The sequence below is a fragment of the Talpa occidentalis genome, unplaced genomic scaffold, assembly GCF_014898055.3.
Source record: "Talpa occidentalis isolate TD23 unplaced genomic scaffold, MPIMG_talOcc4v2.1 talOcc4.12, whole genome shotgun sequence".
Taxonomy (NCBI): Eukaryota; Metazoa; Chordata; class Mammalia; order Eulipotyphla; family Talpidae; genus Talpa; species Talpa occidentalis.
The window spans coordinates 17,040,719-17,064,894 of record NW_023601212.1 but is presented as its reverse complement, the minus strand read 5'-3'; the positions used below and the strand labels follow the sequence as shown (position 1 = coordinate 17,064,894).

The 24,176-nt window shown below is 37.4% G+C and overlaps 1 protein-coding gene across 5 annotated transcripts in view; it reads left to right on the top strand.

Annotated features, from left to right (window-relative positions):
- The window catches only part of SIK3 (SIK family kinase 3), a 214,899-nt gene that overhangs the window by 138,510 nt on the left and 52,213 nt on the right, over positions 1-24,176 (top strand). The window contains exon 1 of one of the 5 annotated variants that reach the window (XM_054693125.1): positions 5,304-5,331. The exons of the other annotated variants lie outside the window; for them this stretch is intronic. The gene's annotated coding sequence lies outside the window, so the exon portion shown is untranslated. Of the gene's footprint in view, positions 1-5,303; positions 5,332-24,176 lie in introns of those variants that run through there. 5 annotated transcript variants of the gene reach the window in all.

Genomic DNA, 24,176 nt, shown 5'->3' with positions numbered 1-24,176 from the left:
AGAAAGTGACTGCAGTCTTTATAGATTTGAAAATAAACCGTTTTTGTTTTCTGACAGTTTTCAGTATTGCCTGTGGGCCCATCTCCCAGATAAAGAGAAGCAGAGAGAGTCTCATGTAGAAAAGGAGATACAGCAGCTAGAATACAGTTGCCTTGGAAAGCCGAGGTGAAAGACAAGTCTAAAGTTTCCCTCCTGAATCAGGCGGGAGTTGAGAGTGCAGTTTTGCACCATATTCTGGGTGTGGGTTCCTATATGTATCATTAGAGGTAGGTGATTCTTCTGAAAGTTTCTTTTGTGCCGATAAGTCTGCTCACTTTCTGGGTTCTGCTTTTACATCCTTGGAACATCATCTGCCTTTTTTTTTTTTTTTATCTAAATTAGCCTGATAGCTGCATACTCTTGTTTAGATTTTTTTGCAGTTGTAAGCTCCAAGTCCTGCTCTTGCTTAATTTCTAGTGGACATGAATTAGGTGCTTTATCTTACATAAAATCCTGTTTTTCCATTGCCCTGCATCTGTTTTATATGCTCCAAAGCTCTCTAGGCACTGGCAGGTCTCACAGCAGTGGGTTCCATGGAAAGGCATGGCATTATCAAGCTCTTTTATAATTATTTGTTGGAGCCTCACTTAAATTCATGGTAATCCCACCTCTTAAGCTTTACAGTCCTTAAAATTATAAGACAATGTTGTGTTAATTTCCTTTGTTGCTGTAACAAATTAGTGAATTGAAACAACATAAATTTCTTCTCTTACCTAGCTCTGGAGGTCAGAAATTAAAAATGAGTCTTATAGGACCAAAGTTAAGGTTTTGGCAGGACTGTTTCCTCCTAGAGCCTCTGAAGAATCAATTTCCTTGTCTTTTTCAGCTTCTAGACCCTCCTCCCCCATTCCTTCGCTCAGGTCTCTCTCACATCACCTCACCTCTTGGCTTCCCTTGTCGCAGCTCCTACTCTTCATCTGATCCTCCTCCTTTCTTTTATAAGGACCCTTGTGGTTTCATTGGGCCCTCCTGGGTCATCCTGGATGATTTCCCCATCTCAAGATCCTTAACTTAATCATGTCCACAAAAGTCCCTTTTACCAGAAAGGTAACTTTCACAAACTCAGTGGATTAGGACATGGATGTCATTGGGAGCTATTATTCAACCTACCACAAATGTCATTGTAGGGCTCTTTGGATAATTGATCAGGGCAGATAAAAGAAGACCCTCTTTTTGTTTGAATTTTATTCTTACCAAAGGTTAATTTTTTTTCCCCCGTAGGCTGCCTTGGCTCTTGATTTAGAATTTAGGACCATTTTGATTTAGTTTAAGAAACGTCTAAATGGCTTTTACCTTTTTTGCATTAAGAAGCCATGTGTAAAAAGCAGTGGTCAGTGATGGTTAAAATTAGAAACCCTACTGACATACTTGGATTGGGAAATTTGAAAACACTTTTCTTTGATAATAGTTAAAACAAATCCATGTAGTCATAATAAGAATCTCTGCCTGCTGGTGTATAATTACAGACTTGTTGGGGTACAGGCAGCCAGCCTTGGGCACTCTGTGTGTTAACATATATACTTTGGCAAGATTTTTAAGCCCATTAACCCAAAGCCTGCATTTTCATTATTTATTTTCAGAGCAAAGCAAAGGATAAATGAGCGCCTCTAGTTTTGTGCCCTGCTATGTTATCTATGGTCTTTGTTCATGCATTTTTCCCTACATCATTACTCAGTTCTTCAATCACTGCCTGAGCTTCCCTTCTCACACATAATGAGGTACGATTCCCATTCTCACCTGACAGGTCTTCTTTTAACATAGAGGCAGTGCTTCCAGGTCTAGAGTATGACTCATCGGGAGAGGTAGGTTGGATGCCTCTAACAGGATAAGGTCAGAGAAGTAATGACATCCATTTTTTATTCTAAAAGCTAAAGGTAACCTTCGAATCCCTGATCTTTTCAGTGGTCTTTTTTGATGACTTATTATTAATATCAATAAAGAAAAACTATTAATGTGTGAAAAAATGAGGGGGGAAGAGTTTTTAAATAAAATGATTGGTCTTAAGTTACTTATCTTTAAAATCATATGTTTGTGCAAATCCCAGTAGCAAATTAACATGGAATTAATGAAACTTCAGATTAGGAAATTTAAGGAATTCATGTTTTCATTAAGCCAACATTTACCTAAGTGGTTTTGATGAAAAGATTATGTGTCCTGTTCAGATGTAGATGACAATTAAGTTGTTCTGGGGTGTTGTTTTTACATTAATTTATTTTTCTTTGTGAATAAAGTAATGTGGCAATTTACATTTAATATTTAATACTGTAAAATCTAGCTATTAGGAAAGCCCTTATTATGCTCTTTTCAAGAGAATATGTATTCCCTGGACATAAGAGATAAACTTTAGTTACAGGAATTACAAGATTTAATATCATTCCATGCTTGTTGTGCTTAAATTTTTAATCTATGAATTTCTGCTTTAGCTCTATTTCTAGAGAATAAAACTTAGGTGCATGGCTTTGTTTTCTTTCTGGTTTTAGAATAAAAACAGTCTTCTTTTTAATGGCAGTAAAAAACCTGTCTTCCATAGAATTACTTAAAAGTTTTTCTGTCATTAAAAATCCAGAGCAAGTATTGATCATTTTCAGAATAAGGAATTTTATTTCCAAAAGGCAGAGTTACAAGTCTAGAACTAAGCATCTGTAGTGGTTCTCCGAAATCTTATCTGTTAACAAAAACTCTTTGATCAGGCATCATCAGAGAAAAAAAAGAAATGTAAAATTTGATTCCTACCCTCAAAAATTTATATTCTCTTTTTTATCCTCCCTCAGAATTTATGTTCTCATCTGGTAGCAAGTGCTTAGACCTTCAAAAAAATTAAATAACACAGAAATTATGCTATACATATGTATAAAGTACTTTGCAAAGCAGTTTTCATCATTTAATTTAATCATTGGGCATACAACTACAGCTTATTTAAAGACATTAGACTCTCCAAAACACCTTTAACTTTCCCAAACTTTGAATTTCTTAGAAGGAGCCCCATGTAAATTTCTTTCATGTAGAGAACAGTGGGAAAAGGATAGAATTCTTGGCCTGTAACCTTTCACTTTCCATGCCTTACATGTGGAGGAGCCACAGAAGAGCAGGTAAAGGCTGACCGAGGGGGCAGGCACAGCCTAGCACACTCAGCTTGGAGCCAGCATCCCTGGGTGACAGCTACCAAATTATAGTTTGATACAATAGGAGAGATGTTACAAGGCACATCATGATTCATTATCACGTTAATTTACAGTCTAATTACCATAGCAGTTCAAAAACACGAACAAACCCCTTTAGTTTGTATATGTCCATTTGATTGTAAATGCACAGGGACTGTAACTGTCCTGTAGGTTGCTTGACCCCACTGTCTAGCACATACTTGTTCCACGGAAGTGCTTGGAAACTTTGTTGACCTGAACCTTAGGCAATGGTGATGAGAACACTAACTTCCTACTGAGGACGCAACATTTGAGGTGAGTCTGAAAGGACAAGTAGGATCCTTTAAGGCACAGGTATAGGGAGAGAATGCCTGGAGGATTACTCAGTCAGCACCTGCTGTGTGTAGACACTGACCCAGGCACTGGGGAGACAGCAGAAGATAAGATAGTCCCTTGGAACTAACATTCTGTGGTGAGAGGGAAGAGAAAAACAATAAACACATCAACTCAGTTGATGTGTGCCACGAAGATGATAAAGTAGAGTAATAGAATGACATGTGGTAGAGGTTCTGCTTTTAACGAGATAGCCAGCCTTCCAAGCAGAAGGGAGGACAGTAGTTTTATTCTGCCTCTACTGATTAAAGTTTAAAAACATTTTTTTATACTTCTTTGATTCTTGCATTTGAATTTAGAACCATTTTAACTCAGTTAAAGGAAATGTGTATGGCTTTTGCTTTTTTTTTTTTAAAAGATTTATTTATTTATTTATGCAAGCACTGGGTACAGTCAGAAGCACAGGAGGGTGAGAGAATTCACCAGAGCCAGAGTGGGGAATAGAACAGGCAGACTGACAAAATACACTGCTGAGGGGAGCAGCGGGGATTGAACAGGCGCTGCAGAGGCTGCGGGCAGCTTCGCAGCCCGGCACTCAACTGCTGCACCACTGGGGAGGCCCAGCTTTTACTTTTTGAGAGAGGTGGATTTAACTATCTGAGGGGAAAGTCTCCACATAACAAAGGAGGCAGTGCAGTGAGATGGAGTGAGAGAGGGCATGGACCAGTTCATGAAGGGTCTCCTGCAGATGCTGAGGATTTGGGATTTTATTTTGGTAGCAATAGAAAGCTGAGCTGGAGAAGGCTGGGCAGCAACAGAATACACTTGTCAGGTTTGCATAAAAGGTGAAGCAGCTGTTTGAATGCTTGGCTGGAGGGAAAACTCAGTAGGGGAGTTATACCTGAGAAGGCCATAGAGGTAGGTGTTTCTGCTGCAGTGTGAAATTAATAGAATACAAGGCTTAATAAATCAGATTCAGGTTGAATAAGAAAAAAAGTTGGGGTTGGGGAAGGAGACCACAGAACAATAGGAAGATCACTTTAAAGGCTGTGCAGTAATAAAGTCCTACAGAAAGGTGGTAGCAGTAGACATGGGAAGGAAGAAAAGAACAACAAATATAATAGAAAGAGCAAGGGAAGAATTTCTAGGACTAGAAAGGTAGTCAGATATCTGGACTAGAACTTGGAGTCAAAGATATTTTTAGAAACAGAAAAATCAGATTGTCTTATTGATGGATTATCTTAAGCTATCAAAGAAAAATGGCTTTCCTTATTTTTAATGGTTGATGAACTGTTATTTGAAAATAATTTTAATTTTTGTTTTGAAAGATTCAGGAGAGAAACTTCTGGATTTCAAAAAGATTGCCTCAGAAAAAACTGGCTCACTCCCTGAGAAAAAGTTCTTTCAAATAGTCAGACAGTATGAGAATGTTTTGAAAATTGAGGAAATTTTTTTTAACCTAAGGAAGTCGGAAACTTTTCTTTTTAAGTGTTGACTCCTAGAATGGTCTCCATGAGATAGTTTCCACTTCGGTGTTCTTGTTTTAGTTGGCAATCAACAAGCAGCAAAAATCTGAGGCACAACTACAGCAAAGCCATTATTTTGGAAAGATTTTCCAGAGTGCATGCATTTTAGGTGCTGTGGAAAATCTTGACCTTTATGCAGTGAGATCTAGACTATTTCATCTTTCAGAGTAAGAAACTGAAAGAAACATAAGTTCATTGGCCTCCCCCTCCTCCAAGTTCATATACTGAAATACCATTATGAAGTGCTGGAACTTGGAATGTCTAGGATGTCCCTCACTGGTCTCATAAAGTAGGTATGCATTATTCATTTCAATCACAAATTTTATGTCAAATCCTAACACCTTGTTTTAGGTAACCATTCAGTACCCTTGGTGGATAGGTCAGTAAATTGAGATCCAGAAAGACCTTTTGTCTTTATGGAATTTAGGTCATAATGGAACCTTGGAAACTTACTACCTCCTGTGATCTCACCCCGAAATCGTGTATTTACAGATCCTCAACTAGAAGGTGCTAAACAACTTAATGTATGTTGACCCTGAGCAGATAAAGTTTGAAATTTATCTCTTCTGAATACTATTCCTAAGATTGGAGCTTTGCAAATGAAAAATTTACATACTCTCATTCAAAAGGCATTTTAGGCATACATAGTTGGTTTATTTTGTTTGCACAAATTCTACAATTAAAATTCAAATGAGCAGATTTTTGTCAATCATGATGTTCTAGGTTATTAGTGAGCTCATATTGATATTGAGAAGTGTTTGCACCTTGCTCTAGATCAAGAACAAATTTCTATTTATAGCATCCCACTCAACAGAGTTATGTTGCCAAAACAGAAGCCGTTACTTCTCAGCTTTTCTCACTGTAGTTTCCCTAACACAGAGGAAGATGAACTCACACCATTTGGGAAGCAAGTAGGGGTTTGATTACACTTTTAATTGATGCTTTATCTTTAAGCATCCATGTATATTTCGTGTTCTTCTCAATGTCATGTCTTCATTTGTGTTAATATTTAAACTATTCAACTTTATTTAACATTGAAAAATTGATGTTCCAGGGAGATGTACTTTATTCAGCCTGTAGTTTCACATGACCCTTGACACATGGCAGCATTATGCCTGAGGATATATAAACATAGCCAGTAGGAGAAACCAAGAATAAAGAACTTCTTCCCCACCCTCAGTGCCTCTCACACAGACTTCTAGTTTGTGCACATTAACTTTCAACCTCATAGATTTCTTTGCCAGCCTCTGTAAACTGAAAGTCGTTTATTTGGAGGATAATTAGAGAAAGAGGAATTGGAGGTTGAGAATAGAAAAAGGGAGGGAAGCATAAGGCAGAAAAGAAATGGAAACTTTTGCTTTGAGGCCTTAGGCAAAAGAAGAAAAACTGGAGGAAAGTAACCGGAGCCTCAGAGGTTGTCCCCTCCATCTGTGAGCAGAAAAGCCCTTCATCAGCTTGGTCGGCACATGTCTCAGACCTACTAAGCATGTCAAAGTTCAAATTTTTCTTTTCTCTGGGACTTTGAGGTACACAGCATTTTAAAAAATGTGGATAAGTGATGATTAAAAACAAGAGTCACGTGTTAATTTATACATTGTCTGGAGCAGAGAAAAATTGACATATCAATGTCTTATTGTCACTGCAAGAAATCAGATTTGAAAGCCCGTGTAGCAAGTCAGGGATGGTTGAAGGAAACTATGTATACTCTTACCTGTAGTTTTTAATTTGAGATGTTTTGTTTTATTTTTTATTTTTTTAAAGATTTATTTATTTTTATACAAGAGTTGGGGTATAGGCCAGAGGCGCGGGAGGGTGAGAGGATTCACCAGAGGCAGAGCAGGGAGCAGAACAGGCAGATGGCAGAAATACACTACTGAGTGGACCAGTGGGTGCGACAGGAGAGGTCTGCTGCGCCTTGTGGGATTCTCACTGCCGGCTGGGATCAAACCCACACTGCAGAGGCTGTGGACAGCTTCACAGCGCGGTGCTCAACCTGCTGCGCCACCAGGGAGACCCCAATTTGATATGTTTTAAAAGAAACTTGATAATCTATTTATTTAGAGTGTTGTTTTAATTTTGTTAGTAAATGTAGAAACTCTAAGAATTTTTCATTAGTTGTCCAAAGATCATGTTTCCCCAACTCTGTTTTTCTCACAGGACCCTAATCTCCAACTGCAAGTTGATGTTGGGGAAGGGCTAATTTATCCAGAGTTTCCTTTCACTCAGACTCTGGAGAAGTCTTTATTGTGCTGTGTAAAGTGTAATAGAAACTATTAAAATGAAGGAGATGTCAACAAGAGTGAGACTGATTTCTTAGGACTATCTGGGTGACAGAATATTAATAAGAATCCTAGTTAGTCTAGAATCTGGTTCTTATTCTTATAAATCCTTTGACATGCTTTTCTCCATTCTCTTAAAGTTGTAAAAGAATGAGTACAGTATTTATATCTGATAAAATAGAGATTAGATAGAAACTCAGCAAGTGGTAGGTATAGATTCAAAACAAGAGGGGCTATAAGATCCAGAGGAACATTTCATCTAGTTTTTCAAAAACATTCTGCTATGTGGTTTATCATGAATCATGCAAAAAAAAATTTCTTTCTTAGGTATGTCTTGTTCTGAGAATGCATTAGTGAACCTGTGGAATATACTCTTCTTTTTTCATAAGATTTACACATTACCTTTGGATGTTTGCTTTCATTTTAGTTGGTTTATTCTGTTAGCTTTAACCTAATACCTAAGGAAGGATATGTTCTTTCCTGTGCTTAATTTCTAGGTGATATCTTAGAAAATCTAATATGATAGTCATAATTTCTTTTCTCCAAAAGTAGGCTTCTGCTTATAGGTCATATGCCTTAATTTTTAATTTTTTAAAATAGACATATTCTGCACTTCCATTTGGGTATCTTTAGTTTCTGTTGAAAACTTAAGAGGACTTGATTCATCATAGTCTATAAAAGTCACACTAAAATTTTGTATAGTATTAATTCTATCAATATTAGTATGATTGAATGATTAGACTTCTAGTGTTCTGAGTGATGTGATTTAGAATCACGACTAGGCAAATCATGACTTAGGCAAAAGAAGAAATAGTATGCATTAATGTTTTCATGACTTCCACTGAAGATTTTTTGTAGATCTTATAGAAAGTATTTTATTACAACCCCTTTCTTTATATATCTACTCAGTACCAAATTTGAAGAGAAAATCCTATGTTGGGGAGAATGTTTTGTTTTCTCTGAGAAGGGTTGGGGTTGCTATCTATAGTAGTGGAGAGAATTGGTTGATTAATCCATTTAAAAGTAGCTGAGTTCAAATATCCTAACTCCTAAGGTATTTTAATATCTTGGGGAAAATATATAAATCATTCACTGAAAATTCCAGTGTAATGCTGGTGCAGCATTTTTGTTTGTAAACCTTACTTTTTCACAGTGATCACGCTATGTGGCTGTATAATGCTAGGAAGCTCGAGTGGGTGAGGCAATTGCTAAGATTAAATGAGAAGGTGGGGCAGCCCCATATATAGTGTAACAGTGGTAGCTACAACCAAAATGTGCTAGAATACTTCTCCAAACAACTTTCCAAAAAGGTCGATATATTCTTTCAATCTCATGGGTATTATTCTGTCCCTCCTCCAATTCTGATATTCTTGGTTTTCTTAAACTAAACCAAACACCCTATCCCAAGATAAACTGATTGCTTGATTTTTTTTTTTTTTTCCCATGAGGGAATTTTCTCTTGTGTATAAACGCTCAGGCTGTGCGTCAGTAGTTTTTGGCTTTACTTCTCTATAGCTCCTAGACAGGAAGTTCAGGCAGGGGTTGACGTGGTTGCTTAACACTGAGCACTTCCCAAGACCCATTTTTAAGAGTTAACTAATATTGTGACTCCTGGGAACTTTGAAATCATCCTTCAGCATTAGCGTAATTTTGACATTCACACAGTTGACTCTTGTTTTGTTCAATTCCAAATAAAGCCTTTTGGTCACATGATTTCTAGGCTATAATAATATTGTGTAGGAAAAGCAAGGTCAGTTCCTCATCTGTGTCATGTTCCATTTAAACCATCCATTAAACAGTGTAAACCCTATTTATATGGTATTCTTACATAGGTGTTGATCTTTGGTTCTTTGAGTAATTTCTAGCAAGAACACCTTGTCTCCACCACCTTACCCCCACTCAGTCCTCTGAGAAATTAATTAAGGGTCAAAATTATTTCCGTTTTTGGTCTCTGTCTCTAATCCCAAGTGCAGTATCACAGTGTAAGTCCCAAGAAGCTTTCAGACTTTAAACCATGAAGTATCTTGTAAAAGTGTTTTCTGGTTAGATTGTTTATTTAGGATAAATAAGTATTTTCCCACTTTATTTTTTCCCTCTGCCCCCCTTCTTCCAAGCTGTTCACTTAGAATAGCAAGGACATGAAGTACAAGTTACTCTTAGAGGGACTGGCTGTCGTTTTACCACCTGCATAGGCACAGCGAACACTAGAAATGGCTGCAGGCTGTGCCTAATCCATTTCCATCTGCTTTGGCTTGCCCCTTGGTCAGTCAAGGGTATGGCTTTGGTGTGGTAGACCAAATAAGGACATTTCCTGTTGGGTTGTTCTGATTTTTAAGTTAGTGCCACCATTCTTCCCTCCTCCCTCTTACCATATACACATGTCAGTTGATGATGTATTTAGTTTTTGGGATACAATATCACTACCCTGTATAGCTCTGGGCTCCTGATCCTGCCTAGAACAAAGCATTTCAAGTCTTAAAATTGATAGGAAAACTCTAGTATTTAAACCATCCCTAGAAAAAAGACATATGGTTCAAGTTAAAGTCGGGTGCTGTGTAGTGAAAGAAAGGGATATAAGATACATTTCAGCCTGTGGACAAATGCTAACCAACCAGGCTGTTGGGGGTTGGAAAAGAGACTTAACAAATTAACGTTAGGAACCACTTATGAGTGAAGAAATAAATGACCATAGGCCATAAGAAGAGAACAGCTTCACCCGTGTGGCTTCTGTTGTGTAGGTGTGAGTATCCATCTTCACCACTTTTTTCTGTTCTTTCTCCCCTTTCTTCTGTAACTCTTTAGAATATATTCATCATTTTAGTGTTGAATTTGTAGGTCATAAATTTTTCCTGTTGCACCTTTATACCTGAGAATTTTCTGAAATAATTGATCAGTGTTTCAGTTCTTTTTATTCAAGATGACATTTAAAAATTTGAACATATAAAATAAAAAATTTATTGGATAATGTAAGTATACTATAGGAAATCTACATAGCAGGAAAAGATTTTTAATATCAAACTGGAAACCCACCTCCAAAATGGTTACCATCTTAAATGTTTCTTTTCTTTTTTTCCCTCTGCATATTTTTCATAATTATATTCAGTGTTTAGCAACTTTATATGCAGCTTTTAAATCTTTCTATTTTATCAAATATTTCCCCCATGTTGCGCCATAGAATAATTTTTAATGATTGCATATCAAATACAGATATGCCATCATTTACTTATTATAGCCCATATTTTAATGAGCACACAAATCTTGAATGGGCTTTGGTATTAGCACTAGCCTCTCATTTCTTTGACAGGTTTTTAGTGTGTTTCAAAACTACAAAGCATGTGTGCTTAACTTTTTGAACATATGCTGAATCTATTCTGTTTTTGTCTTAAGTTCCTGAGGGTCTTTTTTTCCTGCTTCTTACTTATATTGAACTTCTCTCTGTCCCCTTTTTTTTCCTTTACTTTGCATCAGTGTCTGGCTTAATAGTGCTCTTTTTCATGAGCTTATCGTAGTGTAGTTCATTTTACTTATGTCCCCTAATTAGAATGATCCCGGACTGATAAGAGTTGGAGTACTACAGATATCTAGTCAATTCTTTGGAGTGAGGTTAGTTTTGGAAAGCTGAAGGAGATAGTTACTGAATACAAAGATTCTGTGGTTCACCTCAGCAAGAGAAATCAGAAGTCATGCCCACCAGTACCAGCAGTACAGCAGCATTACAAACAGCAAAGTCAAAGGTTAACAATGGGAAGAGGGGGCCTCCCTGGTGGGTGGCGCAGCAGTTGAGCCCTGAGTTGTGAAGCTGCCTGCAGCCTTTGCAGTGACGGTTCGATCCCTGGCTGCTCCCCGGCCACCGGAGGAGGGTCCCATATGGCGCGCAGACCTCTCCTGCTGCGCCCGCTGCTCCCCTCAGCAGTGTACTTCAGTCCTTCTGCCTGCTCTGCTCCCCGCTCTGGCTCTGGTGAATTCTCTCTCCCTCCCGCGCTTCTGACTGTAACCCAGTGCTTGTATAAATAAATAAATAAATAAATCTTTAAAAAAAAAAGGGAAGAAAGAAAAATACAAATGATCAAGCAGGCAGTGGTGGGAACAATACACCACAGAAAGAAAGTCAAATTCCAGAACCCAATAATATGGACACAGAAGAATATCTCCACCTAACAGACAAAGAATTCAAAAAAGCCATAATGAAAACAATTGAAGGGTTATGAGAAAATGCAGAAAGAGATAAAATATATAATTAATGAACTGAGGAAGAAAGTGAAGGAACTAGAGGATATCCAGAGAATAGTGGAGGAGCTCAAGAATCCTGGGGAAAGCCATGAAAATAGAAGAAAAGGAAGAAAAAAATCAGTATTCTCGAAGATAAAAATATAAAAAGAACCAAAAAAAGAAAAGGGAAGAGAAGTACAAAGGAAAAAGAATGAAGAAACACTTGGAAAACTATCTGACACCTTGAGGAAGGGAAATATAAGAGTCAAAGGAATCCCAGGAGGTGAAGAGAGAGACAAAGGAACTGAGAAACTATTCAAGGAGATAATTGAAGAGAATTTCCCAAACATAAAGAAGGAAATGAAAATAGACATAGGGGAAGCTAGAAGAACTCCAAATTACCACAATGAAAAGAAAACTACTACATCAAGACACATAATAGTAAAGTTTCCAGATGTCCAAGACAAGTTAAAAATAATGAAATTGATGAGGGCAAAGAAACAGATAACCTACAAAGGAAAACCAATCAGGCTGAAATCAGATTTCTCCGAAGAAACACTATGGGCAAGAAGTGAATGGAGGGACATATTTAACAAACTCCAAGTCAAAAAATGTCAACCAAGAATACTCTACCCTGCAAAGCTCTCTTCTACGAAGGAAAGTAAAAACCTTCTTGAACAAACAAAATCTCCAGAAATTCATTATTACTAAACCCCCACTTCAAAAAATAAAAAGAAAGAGTAGCAGGCAGGATTAAAAAACAGAACCCAACTTTTTCCTGTCTACAGGAAACACATTTAACCACAAAAGATAAACATAGATTGAAAGTAAAAGGATGGAGAACAATCCAACAAGCAAATGGACCAAAAAAGAAGGCAGGAACAGCTATACTCATATAGATAAAACAGACTTAAAACTAAAAAAGGTAAAAAGAGACCTAGGCGGTCACTACATTATGATTAAGGGGACAATACTTTAGGAAGACATAACACTTATCAGCATATATTCACCAAATGAAGGAGCACCAAAATATATCAGACAATTATTATCATCTTTGAAAACAGACATTAGAGAAAATACATATGTAGTGGGAGACTTCAGCACACCACTTTCACCAATGGATAGATCAATAAGACAAAAAATAAGCAAGGACACTAGAGCTCTAAACAAGGACCTAGACCTCATGGGCTTAACAGCTATCTATAGGACACTGCACTGAAAAAAATCTGAGGACACATTTTTCTCAAATGCGCATGGCTCATTCTTCAGTACTGATTAGATACTGGGACACAAAGACAAACATCAACAGAAACACTAAGATCAAAATCATACCAACTATCTTCTCTGACCATAAAGGCACCAAACTAGAAATAAACCTTGAAAAGAAAGCAAAGAATGCTCCTGTGTCATGGAGATTGAAACCTGCACTACTGGAAGATCATTGGATCAATGAGGAGATCAAAGAAGAATTAAAAAAAATACCTTGAGACAAATGACAGTAAGGACACAACTCTCCAGAATGGGGACGCAGCAAAAGCAGTTATAAGAGGAAAATATATAGCAATATAGGCCCATATCAAGAAACAAGAAAGAACTCAAAGAAACAACCTAATTTCCTACCTTAAAGAGCTGGAAAAAGAACAACAACAACAACAACAAAAACCCCAAAGCCACTAGAAGAATGGAAATAATAAAAATCAAAGCAGAAATAAATGAAATAGAAGTTAAGAAAACAATCCAAAAGATCAGTGAAACCAAAAGTTGGTTCTTTGAAAAAATAGACAAACCTCTAGCCAAGCTCACAAAGAAAAAATGGAAGAAAGCACAAATAAATAGGATCATAAATGAAAGAGGAGAAATTACAACAGACACAGCAGAAATCAAAAGAATAATCAGAGATTACCATGAACAGTTAAATGCAAACAAGTTCAACAATCTAGAAGAGATGGACAAATTCCTACAACTTTACAATCACCCAAAGCTAGATAAAGAAGAAATAGAACACCTAAACAGACCAATTACAAGCAGTGAAATTGAAACAGTAATCAAAACCCTCCCCAAAAACAAAAGCCCATGACCAGACTGCTTTACAGATGAATTCTACCAAACGTTCGGAAACAAACTAATGCCTATCCTACACAAACTCTTTCAAAAAATTGAGAAGGAAGGAATACTACCGAATACGTTTTATGAAGCCAACACTACACTAATGCCCAAATTGAAGAAGGACAAAACAAAAAAGGAAAATTACAGGCCAATCTCTCTAATGAACACTGATGCAAAAATCCTCAATAAAATCCTAGCCAGCAGAATCCAACAATGCATCAAAAGATAGTTCACCATGACCAGGTGGGGTTTATTCCAGGGACATAAGTATGGTTTAACATCTGAAAATTGATTAATATAATCCAACACATCAACAAAAAGAAAAATAAAAACCATGTGATCATATCTATAGATGCTGAGAAAGCATTCGACAAAGTTCAACATCTATTTATGATGAAGGCCTTCGAAATTCTTGGGATAGAAGGAACATACCTTAACATAATAAAGGCCATATATGACTAACCCATAGTCAATATCATTCTCAATGGTGAAAAGCTAAAAATCTTTCCCTTAAGATCTGGAACAAAACAAGGATGCCCACTCTCACCACTGCTTTTCAATATAATACTGGAAATCCTAGCCGGAGCAACCAGACAAGAGAAAGACATACAAGGAATCCAAGTAGGGAAAGAAGAAGTAAAACTATCACTATTTGCAGACAATATGATAATATACATGGAGAACCCCAAAATCTACACAGAAAAACTAATCAAAACAATCAACCAGTTCAGTAAAGTAGTAGGATACAAAATCAACTCACAAAAATCAGTAGCCTTCCTATATGCAAACAATCAATCTGAAGAAGAAATCAAGAATACCATCCCTTTTATAACTGAAACAAAAAACAAATCAAATACTTGGGAATAAACCTAACAGAAGAAGTAAAGGACCTATAAAAAGAAAATTATAAAACATTGTTAAAAGAAACAGAGGAAGACACAAAGAAATGGAAAGACATCCCCTGCTCATGGATTAGAATTAACATTATCAAAATGGCCATCCTACCAAAAGCAATTTACAGATTCAGTGCTATTCCAATAAAAATTTCAGTGACACTCTTCAAAGAAATAGAACAAATATCGATGAAATTCATATGGAACCACACACACACAAAAAAAAAAACCCCAAAACCTTGAATAGCCAAAGCTCTCCTGACTAAAAAGAAGGGGAATGGAGGTATCACACTCCCAGACTTCAAACTATACTACAAAGCCATAATAATTATGGCTTTCTAATAATTAGAGCTGTATGGTACTGGAACAAAAACGAACATACAGAGCAATGCAGTCAATTAGAAAACCCAGAAATAAATCCATATATTAATGGGCAACTAATCTTTGACAAAGAAGCAAAGATTATGCAATGAACAATGACATGTTCAATAAATGGTGCTGGGAAAACTAGACTTCTACATGCAAAAAAATGAAGCTAGACTATTACCATGCACAAAAACCAGCTCAAAATGGATTAAAGAATTGGACATAAGACCTAAAACCATAAAATATATAGAAGAAAATACAGGTAAAACACTACATGACATAACATCTTAGTAATTTCTTTAATGACTCATCCCCCAAAGCAAAGAAAGTGAAGGAAAAGATGAACAGCGGGGATTACAGCAAACTTAAAAGCTTCTGTACAGAAAAAGAGACATTAACCAAAACAGAGAGATACCCTACTGATAGGGAAAAAATCTTTGTACTCCATACAACTGATAAAGGACTGATCACAAAGATCTACGAAGAACGCACACAACTCAACCAAAACAAAGGAAACTATCCAGTCAAAAAATGGGCAAGAGAGCTAAAAAGACACTTCTCCAAAGAGGAAATGCAAATGCCCAACGGGCATATGAAAAATGTTCAACATCACTTGTAATCAGGGAAAGGCAAATCAAAACCACAATGAGATACCACCTTACACCAGTGGGAATGGCACATAATGAAAAAACTAGCAACAACAAATGTTGGCGAGGATGTAGTGAAAAAAGAACTCTCCTGCACTGCTGGTGGGAGTGCATATTGGCCCAACCACTATGGAAAACTGTATGGAGTTTCCTCACACCACTAAAAATGGAACTACCATATAATCCAGCAATTCCTCTCCTAGGAATCTACCCAAAGGACACAAAAACATTAATTCAAAAGGATGTCTGCACCTCTATGTCTATTGCAGCTAAACTATGGAAACAACCCAAATGCCCCAAAATAGATGGCTGGATCAAGAAGATGTGGTATATATACAAAATGGAATATTACTCAGCAGTCCAAAAAGATAAATTCATGCCATTTGCAGCAACATGGATGGAGCTGGAAGGGATTATGCTCAGTGCAATAAGCCAGAAAGAAAAAGAAAAATGTCAGATGGTTTCACTTGTAGGAAGAATGTAGAGGAACCAAATAAGATATCAGGAAGAAAAGATAGTCATAATAAATTAAAAATCAAAATCAACAGGCAACTATAAATCAGACATTCTGCAGGGGAGGAGGAGGCAGAGGGATCAAAACAGGGGCGTGAAGAGCACAAGGGACTATGGTGATGGTGCACGGGTGAATTGGTGGTGGGAGTTTTATGAGGACTACACCTGAGAGGAGAAGGCATACATTGTACAAAAATGAAGAATGATGTAAAGTATATATGAAATACAATAAAAAGTAAATTAAAAAACAAACAAAACAGCATAAAACCAAAGTGCCTGTGGTTGTAAAGAAATGATCAGGCTCATTCCATTCACTGGCTTGTTACCTGTGGGATTTGAATAACTGAGGTTATAATCAGGGGAGGGGGGAAGTACCAAAAAATTGGTGGAGAATTAAAATTATTATTCTGGTAGTAATTAAAATTATTATTCTGGGGTAGTAGCCCATAATTTTATACAAATAATGATTTCAAATCATGCAGAGCCCTCTACCTAAACAAAATAGTTTTCTGGAATTGATTATCATGCATGTTTCCATGTACAACAAAGAAAGTGTCAATTTATTACCCACAGCCAATCATATTAATAAATGTCAAAGAAAAAATGAAAAAGATTATCTGAAAGATTTGCCCCAGTTCTGCCAACCCTGAGTTATCCTGTTTATTTTTAATCTGAATTTAAGAATTTTTTTCCTCCTCTTTATTCTGGTCATCTATGTTTTTTGATTTGCTAGTTTATCAAGCATGTTTACTTATGTTGGCAATATTGAAGAAGAAGAAGGGAAATCTAATCTCGTTAGTGTTGTTATTCTATGAGCAGCTTTTTTTCAGATAGGGAAAGCAGAATGCATAAGTAATTTGATATTATAGACAGAAATGTATAAGTAATTTGTCTTAGTCCATTCAGGCTGCTATAACAAAATTCCACAGGATGGGAGAGCTTGTCAACAACAGAAATTTATTGCTGACATTTCTGGAAGTTAGAAGTCAAGGCATGAACACTGCTGCTTTGTGGGAAGGACCCTTTTCCTGATTCACAGCCAGCACTGTTTACTGTGTCCTCCTGTGATGGAAGAGGCTAGAGATCTCTCTGCTGCCTCTTTTATTAAAAGGCACAGATTCCAGTCAGGAGGGCTCCACCCTCATGACCCAGTTGCCTTCCTAAAGCCCCTTCTAATACCATCACATTTGGCATTGAAGTTTCAACATGAGAATTTAGGGGAGACACAAGCATTTTAGGCCATAGCATGATGTATATATACTGTTTTTGTCTTTTTTTTTTAAAGATTTATTTACTTATGCATACAAGAGCTGGGGTACAGGCCAGAGGTGTGTGTGGGGGGAGAGGACTCACCAGAGACAGAGTGGGGAACAAAACAGGCAGATTGACTGAAATACACTGCTGAGGGGAGCAGTGGGTGAGATAGGAGAGGTCTGCTGCGCCATGTGTGTAGCTCCCTGGCTGGGGATCAAACTCGTGCTGCAGTGGCTATGGACAGCTTCATAGGTTGCTGCATCTTTACCCCTTGCGCCACCAGGGAGGCCCTGTTTTTGTATTTTAATGTGAGTTGTTGAGAAATTGTTATTTTGTTAGTATAAGAATGATACCAATTCAGGCCTCCCCTGGTGGCGCAGCGGTTGAGCGCTGGTCTGCGAAGCTGCCAGCTGCCTCTTCAGCACCCGTTCGATCCCGGGCCGCCAACGAGGGTCCCACATGGCGCACAGACCTCTCCTGTCTCGCCCACTGCTCCCCTCAGCAGTGTATTTTGTCTTTCTGCCTGTTCTGTTCTCCACTCTGGCTCTCACCCTCCCGCGCTTCTGACTGTACCCAGTGCTTGTATAAATAAATATATCTTTAAAAAAAAAAAAAGAATGATACCAATCCTTTAAAGATGCTAGCTATTTATACTTAATTACAACAGCTATGTGTATATTAAAATATGTACTTTAAATTGTATTTAACTACAGCTACAAACTCTATCATTGTATATAAAGTTTTTTGTTCTTTACATAGGGTTATTGCTGTTTTCAACAAAAACTTAAGTGATCCTAGTTACTACCCTTTTAGGTATTCACTCATAGCTGCTCTGAGTTCTCATAGGCTTATGTCCTTTTTTATACTGATCACTCTTTTTCCTTCTCTCTGTTCTTAATCAGCGAATAATTTGTAAGTTACTGACTGAATGATTTCTCCTTTGCCAGGCCATGTTCTGGGCTCTAGGAAATGATTGGTGAGGAAATACCTTGATACCAGCTTTCTGAACCCTGATGATTCGGGAGCTGAGACCCCAATGAAATGGCCCCAAGTGGCCAGAAATAGAAGTGGAGGAGAAAAAGGATCCTATTTTCTTTTTCCCTTTGCTTATTTTGAAATACTATGTATATACACAGAAATGTGCTTCAACCATATTTGTATACTTAAATGAGTTGCTATAAAGCAAACACCTGTGCAATGATAGCTTAGATCATGATTTCATCAGCCCAGATGCACCCTCTATCACCACCTTAACCTTCCCATCAACAAGTAATCACTGTCTTGATTTTTGTGTTAATCACTTACTTGCTTTGCCTAATAGCTGTTTATTTTTTTAATAGTTGCCCACCCGTGTAGTACACCCTTTAGAAGTACTGTTCCAAGGGTCACCATCCACAGTGAATGTGCTGGGCACCAGGGCTATCCTGTGCCTCGCTAAGGATCTATGAATGGAATCATAGCAAATACATTGTTTCTCACAACAGTAGTGCTATGGTTTGTTCACTTTTATTTCCATATAATATTCCATGATATAAATACACTACATGTTATGTTCCCATTAAATCTGTTGACGAATACTTGGGTTGCTTTTAGTTTGGAGCACTCAGTGACAGTGGCAATGAACATTCTTAAACATCCATCTTGGTACACTCTTTGACATTAATGTGCATTCTTAAACACTTCGGTGTGCAAACCTAGAAGTAGGCTTGCTGGATCATACAGTATGTCTGTTTTCAGCTTTTATTTGATAATGCCAGTTGGCCTCCGGCGGGAGTGTGTGTCCTATGCTCCATGTCGCCAATAGTGCTGGGTATTATTAGACTTTGTCACGTACATCAACCAGTGAGTGTGTAATGGTTTTCTTACTGTGGTTTTAGTTTTTTAATTTATCTTTCTAATGATGAGCTGGACTCTCCTTTTCATGTCCGTTGGTCTTTTATGGTGATGTGTCTACTTAAATGTCTTTTTCCCATTTTTCTACTGGGTTTTCTTTCTTGTTGCTTTATGGGAGCTTTTGTTACTGTAGCAATGGCGGGAGTCTTTTGTGTGTTATGGATATCTTCTCTTACTTTGTGATTTCTCATTTTTCTCTCTTTAAAATGTCTTTCAGTGTATAAACATTTCAGTATAGTTTTAATGTAACCAAAATTTACCATTTTTGCTTTATGATTAGTGCTTTTTGTTTCTTTTTAAGGAAAAATTCCATCCAGTCAGGCTATAAAGATATTCGCCTTTATTATGAAAACATTTCAGTTTTATTGTTTTTATATTAAGTTTATGATCCACCTGGAATTGATTTTTGGATATAGTATAAGGAAGTTGTCCTATTCACTTTCTTTCCATTATGAGAAGTTGGTTTTTTCTATGCCATTTATTGAAAAATTCATCCTTTTCCCAGTGATATACACTGCCTACCATTCTTTGCAATGCACTGTTTTAAAAGAAACTTGTAAATATGCAGTATTCCTCAAGCACTGCATGCCTTTGGGAATTACATAAGCTGAGCAAGGGGCTGATGATCAAGAATAAAATGAAAAATAGCATGCTATAACTAGGAAAGTTGGAAATTGTATAAAAGTAGTTAGGGGATATACATTTACCTCAACATAAATGTGCATGATGTTGAAAGCTCAGTACAGTGTGGGTGTGGGCTTTGAGGGTTGACATTATAGGCTGGTCTTAGTCATTTTTTTTCAACTTTTGTTACTCATTAAACCTCGGTGTCCCAGACATATAACAAAAATAATGGTCATTTCAGTGAGCGTTATATAAAGATATCATAATACAGTACATGACAGAGTGCCCTTTAAAATATCTATTTTATTCCATATAATTTAAAGTGCTTCCAGTTCTAAGTCTTCCCAAGACACCCAACTCCCTTCAGGGTTCTTGTCTCTCAGCTACTTGGCTCAGTTGCTCATTTCTAAGAATTCTGAGTGAATTTACTAATAGCTCAGGGTTATGATTTATTGGTTGTCATAGAACTTAGTAAGAAATACCTTATTTTATTCACATTGTGACATTCTAAATGATTTAGAATGAATCTGGATTATGCTTGTAGTCCATTCCTATGACTTAGCATTTCTTTAAAATGAACAAAATTCTTGGAGGAAATTATGCCATTTCCAATTTAGACTAATTATGTCATCATAGCTTCTCCTGCCCACCTCCCCCCCGACCCCATAAGGCTTACTTGGATGACATTATATTGTTACAGCAGACCACCTTGACCTTCTTTGAAATGCTTTTCTCCTCTCTGAGTTTCTTTGTTATTTGTAAAAATCACCTTTTCTCTCTCCTTTTTGCTGCATCCTCTTTCCTATCCCTGCATCCAGTGAACTCAGGCATCAGGAGATCCATTAGGTCTTTTTTTTTTTTTTTTTAAATTTTCTAGAGGCATGTCTTATTTATTTATTGATTTATTATTTGTTTGTTTGTTTGGTTTATACATGCACTGGGTACAGCCAGAAGCGCGGGAGGGTGAGAGAATTCAGCAGAGCCAGAGCGGGGAGCAGAGCAGGCAGAAGGACCGAAGTACACTGCTGAGGGGAGCAGCGGGCGGCAGGAGAGGTCTGCGCACCATGTGGGACCCTCCTCCGGTGGCCGGGGAGCAACTGGGGATCGAACCGGCACCGCAGAGGCCGCGGGCAGCTTCGCAACCCAGCGCTCAACCGCTGCGCCACTGGGGAGGCCCCCATTAGGTCTTATAGTAAGGTTTATGGATCACACTACATTCTAAACTGTACTGGTATTTCTGATGTATAAACAGCCGACAATCAATGGTTGGGAGAGAATGAGAAGGGATGGGTTGTGCAGATGAATAGATAGAAGTAATTATCAAAACAGTAGTTTTTTTTTTAGGTGGTAGTTTGTTCAGGGGTGCTCATGGCATTACTGAAAATAAACAACACTTCTGGAAACTGTAGTGGTGAGTCTTCAAGACTTTCATGACCTTTCACCAGCAAAAGCAAAAGTGGCAAAAGAAAATCTAGATAAATAGGACTTCATAATAATTTAAAGCTTATGTATATGAAAGGACACCATCTAGAATGTGAAAAGATAATTCACAGAATAGGAGAAAATATTTGCAAATTATATCAATGGATTTGTATTCAAAATACACAGAAACCCTCATGATTCAATATTACACCTTAATTTAAAAATAGGCAAACATGGTACATATATACCATGGAATATTACTCAGCATTCAAAAAAGATAAACACATGCAATTTGCAGCAACATGGATGGCGCTGGAAGGGATCATGCTCAGCGAAATAAGCCAAAAGAAAAAGAAAAATACCGGATGGTCTCACTCATAGCAGGAATCTAGAAAACTTAAATAAGGGACCAGGAAAATGAATATAAGAAAGTGAAAATCAAAATCAACAAAAAACTATGAACCAGAGACACTTTGGGGGGTGGGGGGGCGGGAGGGGAAGGATTGGGGTCAGAATGGGGCGTTTGCAATTGTATGGGGGAATATAAAAATAAAATTTATTATTTAAAAAAAAAGAAAAAAAGAAATTTTACCTTCTAAAGTTTAAAAAAAAAAAATAAAAATAGGCAAACATTTTAATAGACATTTGTTCAAAGAAGATATACAAATGGCCAATAAGCATATGAAGTGATGCTTAACGTCATTTGCCACTAGGGAGATGCAAGTTTAAACCATAGTAAAACATGTTACCACATTAGTTTAATTGTAATTAAAAAAGGGAAAAACAGTAGTAAGTGTTGACAAGGGTGTAGAGAAATTGGAACCATACATTGTTGGTGGGAATGTAAAGGGTTTAACATGGTGTTACCATCCCATATGACCCAGCATTTTCACTCCCAGGTACATACCCAAAGTAAATCACACACACACACACACACACGCACAAAAAAACTGATAACAACATTATGTTTAATTCCAAAAAGTGGAAACAACCTAAATGTCAGCTTTTAAGTGGATAAGTAAAAGCTGTATACCTGTTTCATGGAATAATATTCAGCAGCAAGAAAGAATGAACTATATGCTGCAACATGAACACATTGTGCTGAGTGAAAGAAGCCAGTCGTTCAAGACCACATATGATTCCTTTTATATGAAAGGTCCAGAATAGATAAATTTGTAGAGACAGAGCATTGATCAGTGATTGCCTAGGACTGGGTTCTTAGTGGGAGAATTGAAGGGGGGACGTATCTGTAATTGGTACAGTTTGTTTGGGGGTGATGAAAATGCTCTAAAATTGACTGAGATCGTGATTGTATAACTCTCTGACCACATGAAAACCCACCCACCGAGCAGTGCAATTTTAAGTGAGTGAATTTTAAGGGATGTGAAATAGATCTCAGTCTGTAGAAAAACATCTGATGGAAAAAAGGCCATGAGGAGAGCAATGGTGAGTGTGTCATGTACCAAAGATTATAATTAATTTATAATTAAATTCTTTGTATCTGAAGTCTGATAAAATGTTTAAATTTGGGAGCAAAGAAGAAAAGCAAAGATCCATTGGGTAGATCCTTAGGAGTGGAATTGCCGGGTCATATGGTAGCTCCATTTTTAGTAGACTGAGGAACTTCTAGACAGCTTTCCATAGTGATCGGACCAGTTTACACTCCCACCAGCAATGTAGGGGAGTTCCTTTTTGAGTATATCCTCACCAATATTTGTTGTTGCTAGTTTTTTTGATTTCTGCCATTCTTACTGGTATAAGTGGTCTCATTGTGGTTTTGAGGAGGAATATAGGAGAAGCAAATAAGACATCAGGGGAAAAAAATAATAACAATACAAAACAGAACACAACACAAGAAAAACTAACAGACAATTATAAACCAGAGACATCCTGCAGGGGAGGAGGGGGGAGAGAGATTGGAGGAAGGGAGGAGCACAGGGGACTGAGATGGTGGTGCACAGGTGCATTGGTGAAGGAAATTCTATAGGGACTACACCTTGGGGCGGGGGGAGCAAACATTGCTTAAAACAAACAATGATGTAAAAAAAAAATATATATATATATAAAAGAAAAGCAAAGATCCAAAGGATGATGTCTAAGTCCTGTTCTTTCATTTAAAGCTGTATTTTATCTGCTCCTGTGCTTTGTGTGCTGCTGTATAATCTCCTGTCTTGCCACATACTTTTATAAACCCAACACCATTCCTTGGACAATATTGTTACTTGAACTTGGCATGCTAGTTCCAAGTGATCTACCTTTGCTGGTCTCTTCCCCAGTTACCACCCAGAAAACCCTTTCCACAAACCTCACCCCTCTCTTTCTCCAGGTTTTACCCATTCATTTAATTCTCCTTGTTTTTTTTTAGTTCTTCCTTGGGAATATGGCTTTTCTGCCTTTGATTTTTGGAACCAAAACATTGCTTTACCCTTTGAAAGAGTTCCATAATTGTATGTTAAATATGTGAGTGAAGGAAACAGGGGGACTTATTTAGGAGACATTCAGATTAAGAAGCTTTAGTATTTAGAAATAATGAAATATGAGTAAGAGCAGCTTCAGAGCCAAAATACGATGAACAATTTCATTATGGAAATATGATTTTCTAGGTTCAAGGTACCTAATCGAACTTACATTCTAAAAACTTTTCTTTACCTGCTTCCTTGGCATTTCTGCCCAAGCCAGCAAGAATTCTTATTCTTTCTTTCTCATGGCTTTACATTTTGGTGTTAGAATTTTCTCTTTCAAGTTGGGTCATCTTGCAGTTGTCTTTATGTGTAGATAATGAAAACCCAACACAAATCTGAGTAATTCTCTTCTGTATTGTAGCTGTTTCCCAACTCCCCCACCCCACCTGCTCTGCCTACCACATATCCCAGCAGCACTCTCCTGGCACTTCCTTAAACTAACAACAAAACCCAAAATAGACTGGCTTGAA